This window comes from Serinus canaria, chromosome 2 (genome assembly GCF_022539315.1).
Source record: "Serinus canaria isolate serCan28SL12 chromosome 2, serCan2020, whole genome shotgun sequence".
NCBI classification, from domain to species: domain Eukaryota; kingdom Metazoa; phylum Chordata; class Aves; order Passeriformes; family Fringillidae; genus Serinus; species Serinus canaria.
This window is the reverse complement of record NC_066315.1, coordinates 58,393,721-58,415,380: the sequence shown is the minus strand read 5'-3', so window position 1 is coordinate 58,415,380 and position 21,660 is coordinate 58,393,721. Positions and strand designations below refer to the sequence as shown.

General features: G+C 41.9%; 1 long non-coding RNA gene across 1 annotated transcript in view; it reads right to left on the bottom strand.

Annotated features, from left to right (window-relative positions):
* Positions 1 to 209: 209 nt before the first annotated feature.
* The window catches only part of LOC127059281 (uncharacterized), a 31,825-nt gene continuing 10,374 nt past the window's right edge, over positions 210 to 21,660 (bottom strand). The window contains exons 3-4 of the long non-coding RNA XR_007776936.1: positions 18,290 to 18,407; positions 210 to 511 (exon numbers count right to left, since the gene is read on the bottom strand). This is a non-coding gene — a long non-coding RNA (uncharacterized LOC127059281). The remainder of the gene's footprint in view (positions 512 to 18,289; positions 18,408 to 21,660) is intronic.

Sequence of the window (21,660 nt, the reverse complement as noted above, 5' to 3'; positions counted from 1 at the left end):
ATTAACTGCTTTTGTGTGATGAAGGGTGTAATTAAACTCCAGTGGCAGCATGTGGCCACAGCAAATGGCTTGGCAGAGAGCAAATCTCTGGAAGCCAGCTCACCAGGAAAAGGGTTTGTGTTGCTGGTGGCACCAGCAGGTCAGCGGGAAGGCCTGTTCCCTGGGCAGGCTCCTTCCCACCTTTGTCATGCACAAAGGAAACTTGTGGGCTTACCAGGAGCAGGCATGCCAGAAGGTACTGTGCCAGGGAGCAAAATAGAAATGCCTTTGTAAAAACAAAATGTTTCACTAAAGCCTTCTGACCCATACTAGGAATATCACAGGGGGGAAATGGAAAGGGAAGCAGTCAACTCACAAATGGCATTACATTCTGAATATGCTTTACCTCAAGTGCTGGTGTTGCCAAACTGAATGATCTAGGGAAAGGCTTGTGTATTTTACCTTGGCTTCCTTTCCTTCTCAACCCTTTTTCTGCAGCCGGGTCTCTTGGTTCTCTCTGTTGCTTGGATTTCTGATGCAGTAAAGGAGAGAGAAGCATTTATAAAGCTGTAATATTGTGGATATTATACAGAAAAATGGGAAAGGCAGTTGGTATAGGTGGAATTTCAGAAAATGTTCCCTTTCTGTTAGGCAGAATCTCTAACTAGCCACCCGCATGCTAAAACCTGCAGAGTCTGCCAGAGCAACAGGGTGCAAGGTAGCCAGGGCTCCTACAAAAAGCTATTAAATGGGCTTATTTGCAATCTGTCTGCTCAAGCAGATGATGTCTTCATTCATTTAACCCCATGCAAGGACACACTGCTGCTGTTGCCGCTGGCACTTTCAAGATTTTATCTACATTGTTTTTAGCTCATTAAGACAGGTGATCTCTTTCATATGGCAGGCAAAATCAGCTTAAGCTTGTTGGTAGTAAATCATAACCTTCTGCTTTATTGAGAAAAAATGCAGCCATCTGATATTTTATTGTTCTGAAATAGCAATAGAAACATTCTGTGTCTATTTATGCAAGTCAATACATTTTCAGTGTAATACACTGTTATTGCACGTGATGGAGTGTAATTTCAAATTCCCTCTGTAAGTAACTCTCCTGCTTACATTGGTTCTTTCTCTTTACTTTTTCTTTCTCCAAATTCACATGCTTTTTCCTGTTTGATATTCTTTCCCTTTCTATAATGACACATGGTCTTTAATGTCTTCATTAATCTTAGCATCTTCTTAGGGTGTCATATATGTATTATCCAAAGGGTTCTTTCAGCTAATGCAAAGCTGATTTATAATAATAACATTATGGATGATAATTATGTGATTTATCCACCAACTGCATTTAGGGTATCCTAGAAGCTATAAATGAATGTGCTATCTCCAAAAGCACAAACAGGCTTAGGCTTGTGCTAGGCTTGAGAGGACAGCAAGCTAAGCTGGAGATCAGGAGCTTTTGACTCTAGTAAAAAAACATGGCATGTATTGCTAACCTAGATTTTGGAAGATCACTGGATACTTATAAAACCTCTCTTATGAGCACAAGGCTGTTGAGGAGCAGCTTAGGGAGCCGGGGGTATTTAGTCTGGAGAAAAGGAGGCTCAGGGGAGGCCTCACCACTCTCTACAAGTGCCTGAAACAAGGCTGCAGCCAGGTAGAGGTTGGTCTCCCAGGTAACAAGTGATAGAACAAGAAACAGCCTCAAGTTGAACCAAGAGAGGCTTATATCAGATCTTTGGAAAAATGTCTTTACTGAAAGTGAGGGCAAGCATTAGGAAAGGCTTCCCAGGGAAGTGGTGGAATCACCATCCTGTAAATGTTTGGAGGGCATGTGGATGTGGCACTTGGGGACATGGTTTAGTGGTGAACACAGTGGAGCTGGGTTAAGAGTTGGATTCAGTGATCTCAGAGGTCTTTTCCAAAAACTAATTATTCTATGATTCTCTGAGAAGGGGGTTTAGACAGCTGCTGAGGAGTTTTGGAGGAATCTTGCGGAGAGAATTGTAACACACCGCTCTTCTCTCTCAGGTTTCTGTTTTCTAAAATCTCTGGTTTGGAAAAGTCAGATTTCCTGACTGTCATTGTCATAGCACCTAAACCCACAGGTGCTGAAGGCAAGTCAGGCTGCTGAGACAGTCACACAAAGTGAGAAAGGGGTACAAGCTGTGCCTGACACCACCTCAAGGGAGCAGCTGCAGGTTAAGCTCTGAGCAGATGCAGCTGGAAGGCAGGAAGGACAAGAGCTGCAGCTAGCCCAAGAGCTGCCACCAAGGCTTTCTTAATCATAGCCTCAAGTTACAGGCTGATTGGCTCCTGGTAGGAGCTTCTGTGCCTCATGTGAGGAAATGGTTTTGTTAAAAATGGTGGGTTTGAATGGGTAGCCAGAAACTTCATAACACAGTTTCCAAAAGAGCTGATCCAGGAGCGAGAGAGAAGGGTTCATTATCAAGATTGTTGTGTGTGGTTTCCATTCCTCTTTTTTCAGTTTCTGTCATCATTTATTGGTTAAGACTTAATAACTAAAAGAGAGCATAACTTGGCAGTCATTGCCAGAACTCCAAAAGCAAACATTACTGCTGTTTTTTTAACCACAGGCAGCAAATCTTTTCAAACAGCAGCCTGACCCCAGCTCTCCTCTCCCCAGCATCTCTTCTGCAGTGGGGCAACTGAAGTAGCCCGTGACCAGTCAGGCCAGGGGCAACAATGCTTTAGACCATGAACCCTTAAAACAGAAGGTATGACTGATTTCAAAAATATGCCTTTAAAGATTGGAGGTTTTATTTCCTTCACAGAAGTTTTAATGTATTTTAATCAGACAGTTACAGAGACTTTAGCTAGCCCAACAAAATTTTGAATGGTTGGGGCAGGGCAGGGCAATCAGAACTTTATTTCTAGCTCTGTGCAACCAGTGTGAAGGAACTTACTGAAACATGATTTTAAACAGACCTCAGTCCTCTCTGACTGCAAAATGAGCTAAAAACAAGTCCACTCAGTTTCTGCTATCCTGCAAGTTCAAACCATGTGGTCAGGAGCTCTGGAGTCCCATTTGGGTTTTAGCATCTCTTGTGTGTTCCTTCCAGAAACTAATACAGGAATGCTTAGAACCCAAAACTGCTAATATGAGGCCAAGAAAGCATCAAACCACCCCAGAGACAACCTGAATCAATGGCTGTTTTCCCAAATATAGCCCTTTTCTTCTCAGTGGCACAAGTTCCTCATAGTGATATGGAATAAAATTGTCACTTTTCCATCTGGGTTGTTGCATGGCAAATGATTTGTTGCAAGACTCTGTAGTGACAAACGCAATAATTGCCAAAGCTTCTTAATGTTAGTATTGTGCTGCATCTTATTTTGGTTCCAGAAATTCTGACACTTCATCTTAATTTGGACTGGCCTTTGCCAATTCACTACTCTTATTTACATCAAGGGGATGCTATGCTCTGTCCCTGCAATTTTGTCAATTAGTACAGTGGTATATATTTTGCATTTAATTGAATTTCATATACCTCTAACAAGGCTGCTGATCTCATCCCAGTGCAGTGACTGCCTTGATATGAAATTTCATTGGAAGAATGTTTTCTGCCTGAGAGCCGTTCGTGTATATATGAGCTTCTGCAACCAATTAAAACATTAAGGAACCTACAGTTGAATAAATATCAGTGAAAATTTAAGAACATAGTGGTAGTTTTCAGCCAGTTTTATGGAAAGTCAATAGGTATCCGGAGGTCCAATTACAGGAAATGTTTTTGCAGTATGAAATAAAATTATAAGAAATAGAGAGGTAAATGAGAATGTTACAGGCACCTAGCATGCTTCTTGTCTTGGCATAATGAATTAATTAAGAAGAATCAGTATTAAATCGTAAAGATGAAATTCTGCTGTGCATTGCACCTCTTTAATTCTGGCATAATTTCACAGACTTCACAGAAATCACATTGGATATAAAAGTGAGAAACACAGAGAACTCACACCCTGTCAAGCCAAAATGTACTGTCCCTTTTTGGCCAAATGTCCTCTTTCCCCTGCCTATTTAGTGCATTTAGAGGCTGGTTTGAAAGCCAATGCCCCTGTTAATAAGGAGCAGCAAGATAAAGGGCCACATTTTATTCCTACTCAGCTACTTTGGGGTGTCTGAGCAATGAGGCACCTTCTTGCTTTGGCTGTGTGTTTCAAATCAACTGAGGAGATCAGTTTGGTTGGTCAGAGCATGGCAAGGTCATGGGTTCAATGCCTGTATGGAATATTTACTAAAATATTGGACTTGATGACCCTTGTGGGTCCCTTCCAACTGAGAATATTTTGTGGTTCGGTGAGGAAGTATGCTGTTCCTCTTCTAGATTCATTTTGGGCCATTTAGCCTCCCTGGCTTTCTTGATTCCCCCTGTTTCCTTGCAGACAACCTGCCAGCCAGCCCTGCCAGCAGCACACATGGGACAGCATTGTCACTCTGCCCCATCTACCTGCTGTTTGCCTTAACAGCACCTGCAAGCCCTGTTTGCTGTTCAGACACCCATCAGTGCACCTCTAGGTCTGCCAAGTGTGCTTGGTAAAACCCACTCAGCCATTCATTTAAATACTTGTTAAACAGGAAGCTGCTGCTGGAAAGTTGAGTGCTGGTTTATATTTAAACAAATAGTGGGAACAGGCATGAGTGTCATTTTGTGATGTAGTGGAAAATTTGAATGACTTGCATTATCCCACAAGTAACCCCTTGAAAACAAACCTGAGAGGCTGCTAAGGACCCTGCTCAAACCTGTGAGCTATTGCATTGGCAGCAGCAGTGAAAAGGTTAACTTGCACAGTTCTTTCACTGCACACGTAGGCGTTAAAGGAAAAGTGATGCACACGGTGTAGCCTTGGTGTTTCCCTTGTGATTGAGGGAAAGTAGTTATTAAGGTCAGCCATGCTTATTTTTGGCAGATGTGGAGCCCCTTTCAGCCTGAACACTCCTAAGGAGTGTACTTAAGGTCAAGAAAGTTGCATATTTTGTGAGTGAAGTAAACAAGGGCAGCACATGTTGGTGCATTGAGCACCTCCTTTTAGTAGCTGTGGACTACCAAGACTTGTGATTTTGATCTAGCCTCTGTCTCCTGCAAAGTTTGACACCAGTATTGTCAGGGATGACAGATGAGGTCAGTTGCAGTTTTGGGGTCTCCTGAAAGTTTGAGGCATCCAGGGTTATGCCAGGATGCAGAGGTGTAGGAAACCCAGAGAAGCCAAAGTGCACATGGGTCAGAGCACTTGGGTCTTTTAATGTTCTGTGAGGGCATAGCTTTGCATTTGTGGGGTTTTCCATCTCCTTCTGTTCTGTGGGAGATTTTTGGCTCCTCTGGTCTCCTTGCATATATTCAATAGGGCATCCATCAGCAGAAAGGGCATGAACTCCCAGAAGGCAGACCTCTCCATGGCTGTCACCCAGCCATGGGCGGTGCGATAGCCACCACAGTGTCACAGTGCTGCTGTGCTCCCTGCAGGGCTACTCCTCGACAGTGACAGTCACACCTGTTTACACAGCTGACAGCTCCTGCCAAACTTCCCAGCACAGCCAGGAGAGTTTTCCTGAGAATGCATTTGGAGACATGCATTGGGCTGTCACAGAGACACGTGGTATGGTGAAAACACTAGAGAGCCTTGCAGTTTTCCTGGGTGACCAGAATGGTTAGCAGCTCTAGTCAGCTTCCCAGATGTTCTTCTAGTCATCATCAGACTTCATTCTTCAAGCTTTCCTATTTGCCTCTCTCACTTCATGGTGACAAGTGCCACATAAACAATCCTATTACTAATAGATGTAATGACTTATATTTATATATCTTTATGATTCATGTGTTGTATAATTTAAATAATTACCATTTGAATTATCATTTGAATTCTTTTTTCTAATTCATGCTCCACAAAGGGAGGTGGTTATTGATGATCCAATGCCAAGAAAATACTTTCAGTTCCAATCATTTTCTCATTACTTTTTCTAATAATGTTTCTTATGCTTAGACATGCACAAGCATTACAATATTTTAAAAGGATGCACTTTTTCTTCAGAGTAAAAAGTCCTCTCCATTTAACATTTAATATGTAATTGTCTGCTGGCATGGTAGAGCATTGCAAACTACAGGCCAAGTTATTTCTCTTGTGAATGCTTTAAAGCACCAAAATAATTTTCTGGTATTGGAAATGTGTCCTGAAGAGAATGCAAAGTGACTCTCCACACAGGGGGTAAGATGCTGCTAGAACTCCTCCAAAGCCAGCCAGCATCTGTGCCTGCACATGACGTGCTTTCTCCCAGCATCCTGAGCAAGCACTGATCCCTTTTCTCTCCAGAGCCCACCCTGATCCCAAGATAGGTGAGTGAGGTAATGCAGCTGCCTTTCATGACTGTGACCCAAGAGGGTGGTGATGGGTTTGGGCTTTTTTGTCAGATTTTGCCAAAGCAGAAAGTCAGAATTAGCGTGTGCAAAACACATCTAAACAATGGAACAAACACAAATTAGAGTACCCACCCACAACGCCTAATACATAACCAGTGAGTCATGCCCAGGGCCCAGTGTGAGAAATCTGTGTAGGTGGGATTTATTTGGCTTTCTTTTTGATTGCAGTTGTGCTTCTCTCTAGCTAATAATTATTGCACTCTGAACTAATAAACATAAGGATCTGAGCTTTCCAAGATGTCCTAGTGGTACAACATGTCATTTGCTAGGCTTAAAATTTTGACCCCCATGGAAATGCAAAAGAGTTATGTCTCAGGACATAACTCTTTGGTGCTCATTTGAGCCCAGAGATTAAATCTGAGATACTAAAGCAGTGGGATGAACAGAGTTCAAGGTAGAAGTGACCAAAACAGTCGCCATTAGCAAGTTACTCAATCACCCAAGGACAACGTGAGAAGAAATGGACAGTGACCGTCTCCTGGGGATACAGGGACACATCACAGACATCACCAGCAATCCTGGCTGCTTTCTCATGGGGCTCAGCACAGATGCCAAAGGTTTCAAAGGTGTGGAGCCTGAGCCGCCTTCTCACGCCCAGTGATGGTCCCTCCAGGTCAGGGCTGGGGCTGGCTGGCAGGGAAGCGCACAGCGCCGCTCCCTCCTCTCTGATCAAGCCTGATAAACAGGGAGAAGCCCAGTCCAGAGAGACACAAACCTGGCGCTTTTCCTGAGCTCTACACTTCAGAAACACAAATAATGAAAGGGTGCATAGAAGCCTAAGCAGTTTGTACATGCAATTTGACTTTCAGGGGTTTCATTTTAATTATCCTGAGAAACAGATTTTTCTGCGCTCCACAATAATGAATATTTTTACATTTTTTTAAGTGAGTTTTCCAAACAGCCTCTGAGGGCCTCAAGAAGTTCCTGTGTGTTAATTGCTGCTGGGTGTCTTAATGCCACAGACATCTGAGACTCCCCAGAATATCTAAGAGGACATTAGCTGTAATTTAGTAGCCATGAGTATTGCTTGATGCCATTGTTGCAAGCAGACGTTGTAAGTAGGCAATGAAATTCTAAGCTGAGGTTTTTTTAAAGTGCTCATTGCTAGCCTGACATTGCCACCACTATTCATTTTTGTTGCAAGCATCAGTGGGAAAGTAATTACAACTTTTTAGGACAGTGAAGCACTTTTGAAAATCCTTAGTTTACTGCTTCTGCAGTGCTTCCATTTAATTTTCCCCCTTTCTTCTTTATTTCTAATGTTTCCACATTCCTCCATCTCCATTTTGCTATCATGCCTGCCTTTGATTTTAATGTCCTCTCTTTTTTTTCTTACTGTCTCCTGGGGCATTCTCCCAGGGTTGTTTTCCTATTACACTCATAATTGTCCATGGGTGAAGTGACTATGAGCCATCCTCACGTTGTGACAAGCCACAAAAATCAATAGTTCCCCCCACCTCAGCTGGAACCTCCTTTTGACATCCTTGATTAACCTTACTTTTTAAAATCTTATTTAATTGTTCTTCTGACCATTAACTCAGCCATAAACAGCAATGCATAACAAAGAAGATTTACTTCTAAAATAATTCTAGAAAGGCAGTTATGTTCTCAACCAACACTTATTCCAGGAAACTTCAGTGAATGGTAGACTTGCTCACATCTACTGTTGCACCAATTCAGTATTCAATGAGATCAGGCTAAGTTTGGTGTTTTCTGACCTATGGAAATGCTCATACAAGACACACAGACAAGTTTAGGACCCCTGCAGTTCATGTTTAAGGTCATGGTGAGAACAGCCCAGCTTATCTAGTGGCTAAATGCTATGAGTCACTTAGACCCCTGACACTCTGCAAAAGTGCACATTAGAGGGAAGCCGTTATTCAGTCTCTTGGGCTTGTGCAGCTTTCCTTCTTCCATCCTGAGCAGGAACACAGCCAGCAGTGACTAGTGTTTCCACAAAGCCTCCTTAAGTCATGGCCTAGACTCAGCAGTTTTGGAAGGGACTGTAAATTATCCTCTGCCACCCAACCCAGCAGATACCACAACAAGGAACTTGCTGGGTCTTCTAGTTCCTAATGAGATTTTGGTGTTCCAGATGAATTAAAATTCTTCTGAAGCCATAGCTCTGTACATCCTTAAAAGTTTATTCAGAGTCTGCAAGTTCAATGAAAATCTGATAATTCATTAAACTCCTTTTCCTTTGAACATGTTTCACAGCCATGCATTTCCTTCCCTCATTCCACTCAAATTGTTGTATGCTTATTAGTTTTTTCTTGGAAAGAAGAGTCATTTGAAGGAAGATAAGTACTTGGCAGTTTTCTCTCAGGCCATCATAGACAGCTCTTCTGTGCTCATGCAGCTTGTTTACTCATGACCTGCTATACTTCACATATTCAGAGCTCTGGATTATTGTGAAAACAGAAAACTGAGACCTCTGTTGAACAGAAAACTTTTAATTTTTTTTCTTTTTAACTACTATTTGCTTGGAGAGGAGAAAACACTAGTGCTGCCTGAAAATCAGAAAAGCATAGGGAAAAACCTCACATGTGTAGTTACCTGTGCCAGATGCAGTCCACAAGTAGCTCTATTATTCTTAGCTGTCCTCTCAGTAACCTCTACCTCTTGTGCATAGAAGCACCTGCTTCTCTGACAATTTAGCCTCCAGGGGAGGTATAAGAACCTCCTCAGCCACGATGTGGGGACTGCAAGTCCCAAGAGCCATTTTCATTTGGAGCACAGTTCTCCTTAAAATAAAGTGATAAGTTTAATGCAATGGTGTATTAGACAGAAGAAAAGGGAAAACTACCTTTTTCCCTAAATTTGAGGTTTTCCAGCTGACCACAGGAGCAAATGCAGGGAATAGGGCTCAATGAAATTATGGAGTGCTACCAAACTATTCCAGTGAAGTGTTTTCCAGATGTGCTGAGTAAGACTTTCATTGCCATGAACTGATTACTCAGAGTTCAGCAGATTGTAGAGGTTCAAATACCACAAATAGAAAAGTTTAGGGCAGTTTTGACAGTGATGTACAAGGAAAGAGAGCAGGTCCCATATTTGCAAATCACATTCTGCTTTTACTCTACCCAGCAACAATACCAGGGTTTGGAAGTGGTGTGTCACATGAAAAATGTTTGGCCTGAGTTTAGTTTCACAGATGTGAGCTCCAGAGAGGCCCAGAGCACCCAGCCTAGCAGTGTGGGTCTCTCTGATGTGGCATAGCACCCCAAAACAGCAGCCAGCTAAAAGGATTTAAGCAGCACCACGTGCCTGTCTGGGCTTCAGTGTCTGAAAACGAGGTGTGCAGAAAAGGGCCTGTGGTTTTAGTAATGTCACTGGGGATGTGTGATTTAACACCTCACTGTGGAGAAATACAGCTGGACCATCCATTTACAGTTGCAGACTATCTTCTCCCAAACCACCTCCAAACTTCTTGGCCTTTCTCATTTGTTGCAATTCCTTCCTGTTGTTACCTGCTTTTTTACCTTGCCTGAGCCTGCTTGGAGCCAGTTGTTAGCACTGTGATGACTGCTGGAAGGGACCAGCACAGCTTTCTTGACATCTGTTTACTGATGCCCATTTTAGTCCTTCCCAGCTGGCAGGCTTGGCAACATGCACTGCTGGAGTGTGGAACCACCAAATACTTCCCACACTGGTTCACTGGCAGCAGAACAGATGTCACTCAGGTGTTTCAGCCACTTTAACATTGGAAATCCTGTATTCTGCCACTGCAGCGTATCACTGTCTGAAACAGCTGGATGTCACTTGTATTTTGATTGTTCTTTAAATCACATGAGCTCTCCCAACCAAAGAATTATTATTCAACTGAAGTAGATTTCAAAAAGGCAGGGACAGAAAGTCTGAAGTCAACTAATGTTACTTTGAGTCCATCACAGTTTAGACATTATGGCTTCTTGGTAGTACACTAAGTACTATTTAGTCCAGTAGGGTTATTCAGTTTGTGTCTTTCTGGGGATGTTTTCAGAAGGAGCTGAGCCAAAGCCCTGATCATAGGATCAGGGCAGCAATCTGTCATTCCTGACATTCAAGGTCAACATCTGAGCTGGATAACTGGCATCATCAGCTACAAGAATACTTCTGTAAACCTAGATGATGCTGTTACTCTGGTAAGGAGAGAATGCATTTCCCACCACCCTACAAAAGCCTTTCACCCCACCAGTGCCAAGACACTGTCTCAGCTCCAAACCACTAGCAAAGGTTAGTAATCAGAGGTTCACCACAATGCTGAGCAAACTATTTCAGCAAGGTCACACCTTTGGAACCTCCAAACCTGTTGCATCTCCTCAAGAAAAAAGTCTTACAAAAATTCTGAGATAAATGTCTTTAATTTTTCAGTCTGCTACCCCTGCCTGAGAGCAACTCACTCTCTTACTTGCCCTTGATGGAAGAAAACTGGAGTTAGGCCTCAGGGCTTAGTATGCCACCTGAGAAAGTCTACTAAAACACTTAGTGCCTCTTAAAATGCTTCCCCAGCTGTTAGCCCTCAGGCTCGCACTTGGCTAGTCCTGCACAGAGGAACTTCCCACTTCCCTGATTTTCTTCCTTCCTGGGTCCAGCCAGAAGATATTTACTAGGAGATATTTATTAGGATTCTCTTGTTTCACATCTGTATGAATAGTGAGACAGCTAATCTCACAGAAGGGAAGGATTTACAGTTCCCATCTGTAGGACAGGAATAGGACTAAATAAGGAAAAGGCCCAACCTGAAGTAGGATTGCTCAGTAAAAGGGTTTCTTCTCCATTGTCAGTCAAGTGCAGACTAAGATAAAAACCCTGTCATCTGCGTGCTCACAAATCAACACTGAGCTGCCTCAGTCAGCTACAATTACCCCTATCACCAGGGCATGAGGTGTCTACCCTTGGTTTGTTCCCTATCTCTTATGACATATCAGAATTCTCAGAAATACAGTATCTTCTAGTTCTTTACTTTTCTCCTGTTGCAAATTAATTAAACTTCCTGCTACCTCTCCTGCAACCCAAGTTAAAATAAGAAACAAATCTTAGACACTTCCTGGAAATTCTTAGCTGATCATTTGTTCTGAGTTGCACTTTGCTCTCCACTGGCTACTTCAATATTATTTCTTGCAGACAGTGGCTCTCAGGTGGTGCTGAAACATCTTGGATAAAGCACCATGACAGTTGTATTCTCATCTATTTTAACTGTTTGTTTGTTTGCTTGCTTTGTTTCATGGCTGCTGTTTTCCAAAATGAATATTCTTCTAAAATGATGGGGAGAAATGCCACTTTGGGTAACCACTGAGGACAGGAAGCTTCCTATTTGGACAGAGCTCCCATTCAGTAAAATTGTATTTAATCAGGAAATACAGTATCAGATGTGCAAAGAAATGTAAATACCAGCATGATTCTGCAATTAGGGCAAAACTCACATTGACCTGAGATGAATGTTTTACTTTCAAAGAAGCTGTAGGGTTTTAGTTAGTCTGTAAGACACATACGGCAGGCCTTTCTTCTTCCCATTTAATTAAAGCTAACACAGTGGTCTGAACTCCTTTTATCTGCTTGCTCCTTCACTTGAATCCATAATTTTATACATTTTTCAACAGAAATACTTTAGACTAGCCTACAGAGACTTCTAATATTTTACCATTCCTATAAAACATATCTATCTCAGAGATGTTTTGGTTTTTAGAACTATGATCAGATAAAGCAGCATTGTTCAGAAACTGTTGCTAAATAAAAAAGAATGGGCGGTGCCCTGTTTGGCATCCATGCAGCAAGTGATGTGTGATTTATTATTAGCAAGCCAAGTAAAAGAGAAGATTATCATATGAAGGAGTCCCAGGCTACAGGCTCTGTCATGAGTTTTATTTGCTGCTGCTCCCACATTCTGGAGGGATGTGCAATCCAAGTCCTGGAGGAATATTGCTTACGCTATGATGAAGTGACCAGAGTGCCCCAGGAATGTGGAGCAGAGAATTTCTTCCTGCCACAGCCCTGCTCAGGCTGTTTTTCTCTCAGAAATGGGTAGCCAGCCCTGCATGTTGTGCAAGTGCGTGCCACGAGAAGTATGGAAGTGGCCTCAGCTTATTTCCATGTGTGCACCATACAGCAGAACCTAGTCCATCCCCACATTAGCTAAAGTGGGCTTATTAAAATTCCTGTTCACAGTTATGGTAAACTTCCGACTGACTTTAATGGGATGTGGATCGAGCACAGAGGCCACCAGGATCCAGAACCAGCAGTAATGCAATGATACATTTTTACTCTGAGTTTGAGTGCATGTGGGTAAGCAGCAGCCAGCAGAGAGGGCTGCGAGCGGCACAAGATTAACACGAGCTTTACCAGCAGATGAAATATGGAAGTAGTGTCCCGTGGTGATGAGTGTTATTGAAAACTCTAAGACAGGCAGAATGAAAGAAAACACAAATGTAGAAAAACAAAGTCTCGGTCTGTGCGATCACTGAATACGTGTTAAGAAAACCACAGAGTGCTGGAGACTGGAGCTGACCCAAAGCCAAGGAGGAAAACACAGAGGCATGGATACGTGCCATAAATCACTCTGACAGGCCTATCATTAGATCTGAAGAAAAGACCACCTAGAAGGCCAGGGAGAGGGACTCACCACGGCTGTCTTCTGCTGGAAAGCATTACTGCTGGAGATACGCTCCTCGCTGCAGGACTTTTGTGAGCAGCTAAATAATAGTGCTTCTTTCCAGTTAGTGTAAAGCAGGAATTGTTTCCCATGTGATAGTAGAACTATTTAACCTTGTTGACTGGCCTGTCATAACCCAAGAGCAAAGAGTTAAGAGATCATTTCATTATCACTTCAGTATTTAACTATCCTGATGAGCTACTAAAAAATTAGTAGATGTGTTTTCTCACAGCTTGGAAACATAGTGTCTGTTTTCTTTTCAAGGAGTGGTTATGACCTCCAGAACAGATAAGATTTTTCCCTGATGGGGATAAAACAACTTTTTTGTATTGTGTATCTCAATAGCATTTAAACAGAGCATTTTGTCAGAGAGTGAGTGAAAGACAGAGATTCTGCCTTTTGTCCCTGTGGCAAAAAGTGTATCTGACAAAAATATAATTCTCTTTTACTGTCTGTGTTTCTAAAAGGCATCTATTGTAACCTCATTTTGTTTATTTACTTTTTCATTGGGAGGAGGAAACATTTATTAAAGAGTTCACTTGGGAAAATTGAAACTATCGTAACTTGTTTACAGATGGTCCATTGACAACTGACCAGGCTTAAATTTCATGATTCGTCCAATATGCCACAAATGACACACTAGGGTGTGCAAGGAGACTATCAAACATTGCCTACTCTTGGTCTTTCTTCTTGAGGCAGTTGATAAACCTGGTGTTGGTTTCTCATGATTCTTGAAGGTGAACTACGCTCACTTGTGAGCATCTTGCCTCTCTCTAAAGAAGAAAACAAACTGCAAAATGTAGCCAAGAGTGTCAAAATGCATGTTAACCTGATGTTTGAAAAGTTTAATCATATTCCTTGTGCGTGGGCCATTCCTGATGCCTGGCAATAAAGAGCTCCAGGCTAGGCTCTGTGTGGTTAGTCTGAGTGACTCTTAACTCGGGTTTAACAGCAAATGATGAGGCAGAGCTGAATATTTCCAACTTCCTCATGTGCACATTACCCAGCAATGTCTTGTCCTGGAGTCTTGTACTAATTATGACCTGAAAGGAAGGGTAAGGTGGTGTTTGCTGGCTTTCTGAAGCATCAGACCATCACTTCCTTGGCCAGTTTTTCACTGTACTAAATTCTCCATTTCCAGACTCAAAAATAAAGCACACGTGACATGCATCCAGTTTTATCTAGCTGTACTAAGTATAATGAGATCTTAAGGACAGTGTTTTATAAACCAGAGATATTAATTGCATGTTCCTTTCACCACAAGTATTGAGGGCTCCACTCCTTACCAAACTGAAGCTTCCCAGCCAATGCTGAGCCCTGTGCTGCTGCAGTGTATGTGCTAATGCTGTCACACTCAGCTAATTAAAAGCTAGCTCAGGTGTTGCTGTGCTACACCAGACACCCACAGAGAGATTAAGTGACTGGCAGTTTTTCATGCAGGAATAGAACTGCACCCTGTAGTCTATAACACTCCATTTAACATCAGCATTGGTTTTGCCGCTGGTTTCTGCTAAAACTGGGACACTGGATTAGTTGAAAAATATGCCAATAGGCAAAAAAAGACCCAAACAATAGACACTCTGAAGAGGTGACTAAAACAACTTCCAGCTTAAAAGACAAATCAGTATGTGAAGTAACTTCTGGTTTTGTCCCTCATTGCTTAGTATAATGTTGGAGAAAATGAGTGAAATACACTAACTAGGGGGCTGTAGGATCACAAAAAAGGTGGTTTAGGCCACCTAAGTGAACTGGGATGCTGTTTCTACTGCCTATCTTTGCCACTAATCTTTTGTGTGACCTTAAAAGAGTCACATCTCTGAGCTACCAGCTTGAAAAAAAATTGACAAAGCCTCATTTCAGAGATACAGAAACACATTTAAAGGACCTCTACAGCCAACAATGATAATGTGCTTGGGCTATTTTAAAACTGCTGTCCAGTTTTCTGCTATGCAAGCTTAGTTGTCTGTCTCAAACTCTGAAAAGCACCATTTCTATTTGATCAAAGGTGAAAATACTTCCTCATTAAGACAGTCCTTGATTTCATCAGGAGTTACTTTTCCCGTTTCATATTAGCATTCCTTTAAAGTAGATGGTAGGGTTTGTTCAAACTGTTTATTTCAACAATTTGAGCTAAAGATGGACTGCTCTGTCTTGGACAAGCTATAATGCTTTCCATAGCACGTGATGCCTTGAATCAGATGAAATCCTCCTGTTGTTCCATGAAAGTTGTACCTTAAGTCTGTGCATGACAAATGTCCTGTCATGTGAATGATTGCTCTGTTTTCCCTCTGAGTTTCCAGATGCTGGGAAAATAGGATTTATCTGTTTGGAGTGTTTGAAGGCAACAAGATCTCCATGTCTGCCCTACTATCTGTAGTGGTCCTCACAGCTGAGCACACCTGATCTGTTCAGCAATAGTATCACTCAGCAATAGTATCACAGTGGGCCTGTATTTGTCTGGAAAGGAGATTTTTGGACACCAAGTCAAACCACTCCTCAATGTAATAGCTACTTCCCTTAATCCCTTTAATACATTAATAATTCCAAAATTATCTTTGTCAGTTACAAAATGATAGTGTCTGGGCTGTGACTCTGGAGCAAGGTGATGGAGAGTGCTGTTAAGCTGAGTGCCCATCAGTTTTAACAGCAGGGAAGAAGTTAAAACACCAGACTTTTACTTCAGGGAGTAATTGTTGTAGGGGTTTTTTACCCCAGAGAATATCTGTTGCCAGTCACCACTTCTCACGTGTAGAAAGTTAAGCTGAAACCACAGTTGTGAAACTGTGTGTTAGTGTCAACAGGTAAGAGAAGATGAAAAGAAACAAACAAAAAACATCAAACACCAAAGAAAGAAATGGAAAACAGCTGGCCCAGAAATTCTGGCTCTGGCTGCAGGGGCCATCTGAGCTGCCAGCTCTGGGCACACTGAATTCAGCATGTGCTCCTTACCACGTCACATGCATTAAGCCCATCACATTCCTCTTCTGCTGAACCACCCAGACTTCAAAACAGCAACAACCAGCAAGCTCTTTTTTCCTACAATCACTCTGTTGCAAGAAAAGTTGTTCTTTTAACCAAATTCAAAATATTCCTTTTCAAAATAGTAGCAACTTGAGATTTGGGAGGGACAGTGTTGACACTGGGAGAAAAATGACAAAGCTAAGACCTGCCATCTAGAAGTGGATACTAAAGAATGAAAAATATCTCTAGCAAGTACAAAAAATCTTTTCTTCCTCTTTTGCCCTCAGAGGGTAAATTTTATGGCATTTGTGCCACTTTTCCTTCCTAGACATTTGACACACCACATTAATCCTAAAGCTCGATTTCCAACTCTAAGAAGCCAAAGGGACTCACAGTGATGTGGCATTTGGGCACAGCCAACTCTTGTGCATAGGCTATTTGTGGTTCCAGCATTCTTGAACCACGTGGGCTTTCCCAAGCTTCTGCCAGGAGCCTTTGCACCATCCCTTCCTGGATCTGCACACGCCGCTTCTGTTCCCTTCCCTCGCACGCACCCCTCTGTCATTTATATATGTTGTAGGGCTGGCAGCTGCAAGTGTTTATTGCTGATGTTTATCTTTGTGTACTGATTGTTGCTCTCTCCTCATGTAATTTTATTGTTTTTCTATCTCTAATGCCTGTTATTTGTTGGCAAAGCAAAGCTACTGAAAGAGCAACAGAAAGTGCTCCAGAGCAGAGAAGCATGCGGTGAAAAGAGAGATTGGATGGAGCCTCTTGTTTCCACAATGGCTTGCAGTCATTTGAAGTGGGGCATTTTTCCCATAGCTCTTTTTCAAAAGCACATCTTGCCAAGGAGCCAGGCATGAGTGCAGTAGCCACTCCAGGCTGGGGGGTGAGTGGGGACCCTGGTGGCCGTGACACTTGGTGGGAGAGTGGCTGGTGGCAGCAACATCCCCCCCAGAACACCAAATGCATGTTATTTCCTTAATGCTTTAACATGGGGGATTGCTCTCTGATAGACCTGGATTCAGAAATCAATTGGCAACATTTTTTGGGAGGTCTCACCTCCAGAAAGTCATCAACACCAAAAAGGAGAGAAATTGAGAGCAAAGAATCAACTGACAGAATAGGAAAATGTACTGCCACACAGCTGAGACTGGTGCTTCTGATAAGGAGTGACAGACACAACACCTCACTGCAGGTTTTCTTTTGAACAGCCCTAGGTAACAATGGTTGACCTCAAGACTGGTCTTTTCTAGCATTTAGAGACAATGTGCTCAAAACCATCTTTGACATCTAAAACCTCATTGATGTGTTCAAAATTTTTGATTTAATCTCATCCCTGCTGATCACCCCAGCCATAACCAGAAAATCCTGTCATTGTATCTGTGCCTAAGTGCAAATTAATACACCAACCCACGTCTTGAATAAAGAGCATCTGATTGCATTGCAGGTTTGACGTGCTGATAGATCAGAGTTTATTGCAGAAGTGGTGGAAGACAGAAAAAGAAAGTTAGAAAAAGGTACTAGAAATTAATATGCAGTGACAGACAGTGTTAATCTACTTTATTTCCTGCTCACACCATGAGATTAGCTTGCCTCTAATGGAAACATCTTTAGGTGATGGACACAAAGGGATGGAAATCAGACAGTCTATACCAATGAAGATGATACACTTCCAATAAAATTCCCAGTGTTGCTTTCTGTTCAATGGAAAGCAAATTACAGAATGAGTGGTATCACCACAGCAGAGAGTACTGAACTTAGAAGTTGTCAATAGCAGCATAGTTTTCTAGAAAATTCTTGCCCTGGCTCATTCCACAATTTCCTGCTCTGGTTAGGCTTTACGTTTTCTCACATTTTTACTCATTGATTTTATTCTGAATCCCTGATTCAGCCAGAAGTTCTTTCAGAGGATGAACAAGTAGCCCTGAAAAAGTTTATTCCCCTTTAACAATGCTTTTAGGTACAGGGTTGATATTAAGCATATTAGTAATTTCACAGGTAACAGTACATCAACTTAAAAAGTCTTGGCCGTGATTCAGCAACATATCCCTATTCAGCAAAACACTTAAGCACTTTAAATTCTATGGACTTCAATAAGATTTAAGCCTGTACTTAGGAACCTAAACATTTACATAGAGTATTTTCCTTCTTTTCACAGCAGGAATGACTTACTTAGCCTCTTAGTAATTTAAGATGGAAAAGGCTGTATAGTTCATCACAGTCCATCCCCATGCAGGCATGAGACATTAAATGGGTAGGCGACACAGAGCTGGGATCTAAGTACACTCACCTTTATTTCACTGTGCTCCAGGGGCAGGAGTCTGAAGTGTCTCTTCCCGAGTCTTCAAGTCATCTCTTCATCATCCAAACACCCCATTTGTCACAAAGCTTCATGTGTCTCCCAAGACCTTGATATAAGCAGAATTTTATTGTCAAAGCCATTTGAAGTTGAGGAGAAGCCATTTCTCACTTTTTTAATAAATAGAGATACTGTTTATATGAATAAAAGTGAAAAGTACTTTCCCTGGATACTTTTGAAGCTTCCAAAAATAGTCCTAACTCTCAGCCAAAGTTACTGCTGCTGAGCTTCCCCAGGAGAGCATCAGTACATGGTACTGCTGTGTGAAATATTCTTGCTGCCAGTTACATTGGTGAGAAATCACGTTTTGGTGGTTTTGTAATAAAACAGAATATTTTGTGGCCTGGCCCCTAATTCTTGGCTTATTTCTAAAGAAACAAAAGCTTGTTTCCATAGCTACTAAAATAGGGAAACATCTCTGTAAAAAATTAGGCTGCAGTCTAGAACTGAGAAATTTCACAATTTTGTCCATAGCAGCATAGTGATTCCATCTGCAAATAGAGAACCTGGTTCAGTTTGCAGTGAAACACTGCAGTTTGACAGATGTGTTTTCCTCTTGATCAGGTCTGAGGTGTGTAGGTGGGGGGTTCTCACACAAGTTCCTCTTACTGCAGAAGCTCTCTATCACAGGACCTAATCCTGCAAGGTGCAGAGTGCTCTCAGTTCCCAGCAGTCACACGGAACACATTTTTTTAACATTTTTTGTTCTTTTGTATCAAAAAAGCTAGGTTTTGGACTTGCTGTTGCATTTCTTACCTACTTGAATAATCCCACAGGGCAACCAGATCAGGCAGTAAAAGCTGTGGTAATGTTTCTTTTACTTTTGACATAGTGATAACTATGAATAAGAAAGCCACTCAGACAAGCACTAAGGACCAGGAGATGCAGTCACAGATTCCTGCTTATTATTTTCTGCAATGGAGAGGGTATTTGCACACAAACTTCAAGTCTGGGTATGTATAATGTGGAAAAATATCAAGTAGATCAATCTAGCAAAGTAGAAGGAGATCTGCCAGGCACCAGTATCACTGCCACCAGTTTGTTTAGAAAGACAAAACTTCTAAAAGTAGATTGAAAAAATTACCTCTGTGTGGCTTTATTTTCAAATGTTTTCAAATATCACACTTATCCACTCTCTCTAAAAAATACAGCTTAAGGAATGCACACTTATGTGGGAATACATAACTACTTATAGAGCAATAATTTTAAAAATTATTACATTCCAGTGTTTTAAATTTTATCCTAAACATAGCAATGTGTGCTTCTATGAATGGGCAAGAGGCACTGAAGCTATCAAATAATAGCACCTTCATGAAGCCCCAGAGCACTGCATAGAACAGCGGTGAGTCCCCCGTAGAGAGAACCCACAATTACTTTTTCACAGCTGTGATGGTCGCTTAGGGCAGAACAGGACCTGCAGACTTCTTGAACCTTCACAAAAGACAGCCTGAGATGACAGGAGCCATCTCCTCCAAACCATCCAAAGAGCTTATGAAATAATTTCACAGTTCAATTCTGCTTCATTACAAATGGGATTTTGTTACAGCTGCACCATCATAAGTCAGTCCCTGTGCGTGCTTTGGCACACTTCTGCCACTTCACTTGTCACTTAAGAGAAGCCCCTTTCAGGGAGCAGAAGCCTCCATTATTGCTATCAGCTCCTGCTTTGTACAAGGGCCTGAGGATTGGTTCTAACTCTATTGCTACTTCATATTCAGGACTCTCCTTCCGTAATATGCATCAGTGCATTTTCTATTAGCACTGTGGATGGTAAAATCCAGTGTTGTAGCCAGGGTCACTTACACAATTCATTTACTGCCAACATAGAGATGCTTGAATGTTCAGCTGTTTCTAGCACCCAAGAGAAAACATGGTGCTATAACTGGACTTTACATTAACTAGCTTAGGTGCTGTTTTTCCACAGGCCAGGTTTGGAACCAGCACTCAGCATCTGTCTCTTGTGTCCCATTGACGTGATACAGACATTTCTCATTGAAGCACAGTAATTAGATTTGCTCTTTAGTACTTTGTAAGGTAAAACAGAGGTTCCGCTTAGGTGGGTATGTCAAGCCTGAATGTACAGTAGGCCTGCAGCTCAAGTGCTAACTGCAAGTGCATTTTAATCTCTTTCAGGGTTATTTATAAGGTACACCCACACTACCCTTTGGAATCATCTCATAAGAGAGAAAAACCAGTCCATCCCTTAGATGATCTTTGTCTAAATTCTTAAAATTTAAAAAAAAAAAAAAAAAGAGCTCAAGCAGCATGTGTGTCTGTTTAGTGCAGTTGAAGACCAAAGGTGGCTTTGGCAAACATTGCCCTGCTGGCAGTCCTTGCAGAGGCAGAGCTGCCTCCCAAATGCCTCCACTGATGGCTGTCTAGTAGCATGCTTTGAGGAGAGAGCCTGCATCCAGAGTTTTAAAGGTCAGCACCAATACCTTGAATCCTGCTGGCAGCCAAGGCAGCTCAGAGAGCACTGGTGTGACATGCTGCGAATTTAAGATCTGATTAATATACAGCTGCTGCATTCCTGACTGCCTTCAGGCTCTGAATGATCTCAAGCAATAGCCAAAAGGAAAGCATATTACAGAAGGCTAATCTTGAGGTGAAAAGACTGTGGACAAGCATAGCAAGCTCCATTTAGAGGAATTTTTGTTATTCCAGGTAGATCAAAAATTGTGGAATGGAAATTAAAATGCTTATTCTGAACTGCAGCACGTGTGAGCTACGGCTTCTAAGCCCATTGGAGTGATTTGGTGTTAGGTATTCTGGGGATGGAATGAGCAGCATTTCATTTTTCTACAACTACTAGGAGTTTGCTCTAACTGCCCTTATGTACCTTCACACCAAGTGATTCTGATTTCTGCCCTGGACTGGTAATGAGTGTTCTGTTTCATCTCTCCTGTTTGCAAGATGGATGCAGAGAAATTTGGTTGGGTCTCGATTGCAGATTGCTGCCATTGTTCCAGCCAGATAGAACAGACACTCAGAAAATAATATTTTATGCTAACAGACATATATGTTGCCCACAGCAGTAGATAAGTTGTGTATGGAAAGGGGCACCTTAGGTGACATGCAGCTTTTTTGGAATATAATGTCTCACTAATGCTGGCTCAATTAACATATTCATCAAAGTCCCTAAATGTTGCAAAGATAAATGAGGATTTAAATCCTAGGAAGTAATTTGCTGTGTTGCATGAAAATTAATGAAAATCTTGCTGCTCCAATAGTGGTAGACAGAATGGTGGAAAAAATATGTAGGTCTGGGACTAATTAATAAACCAAGGGGTTTTAATGCATTG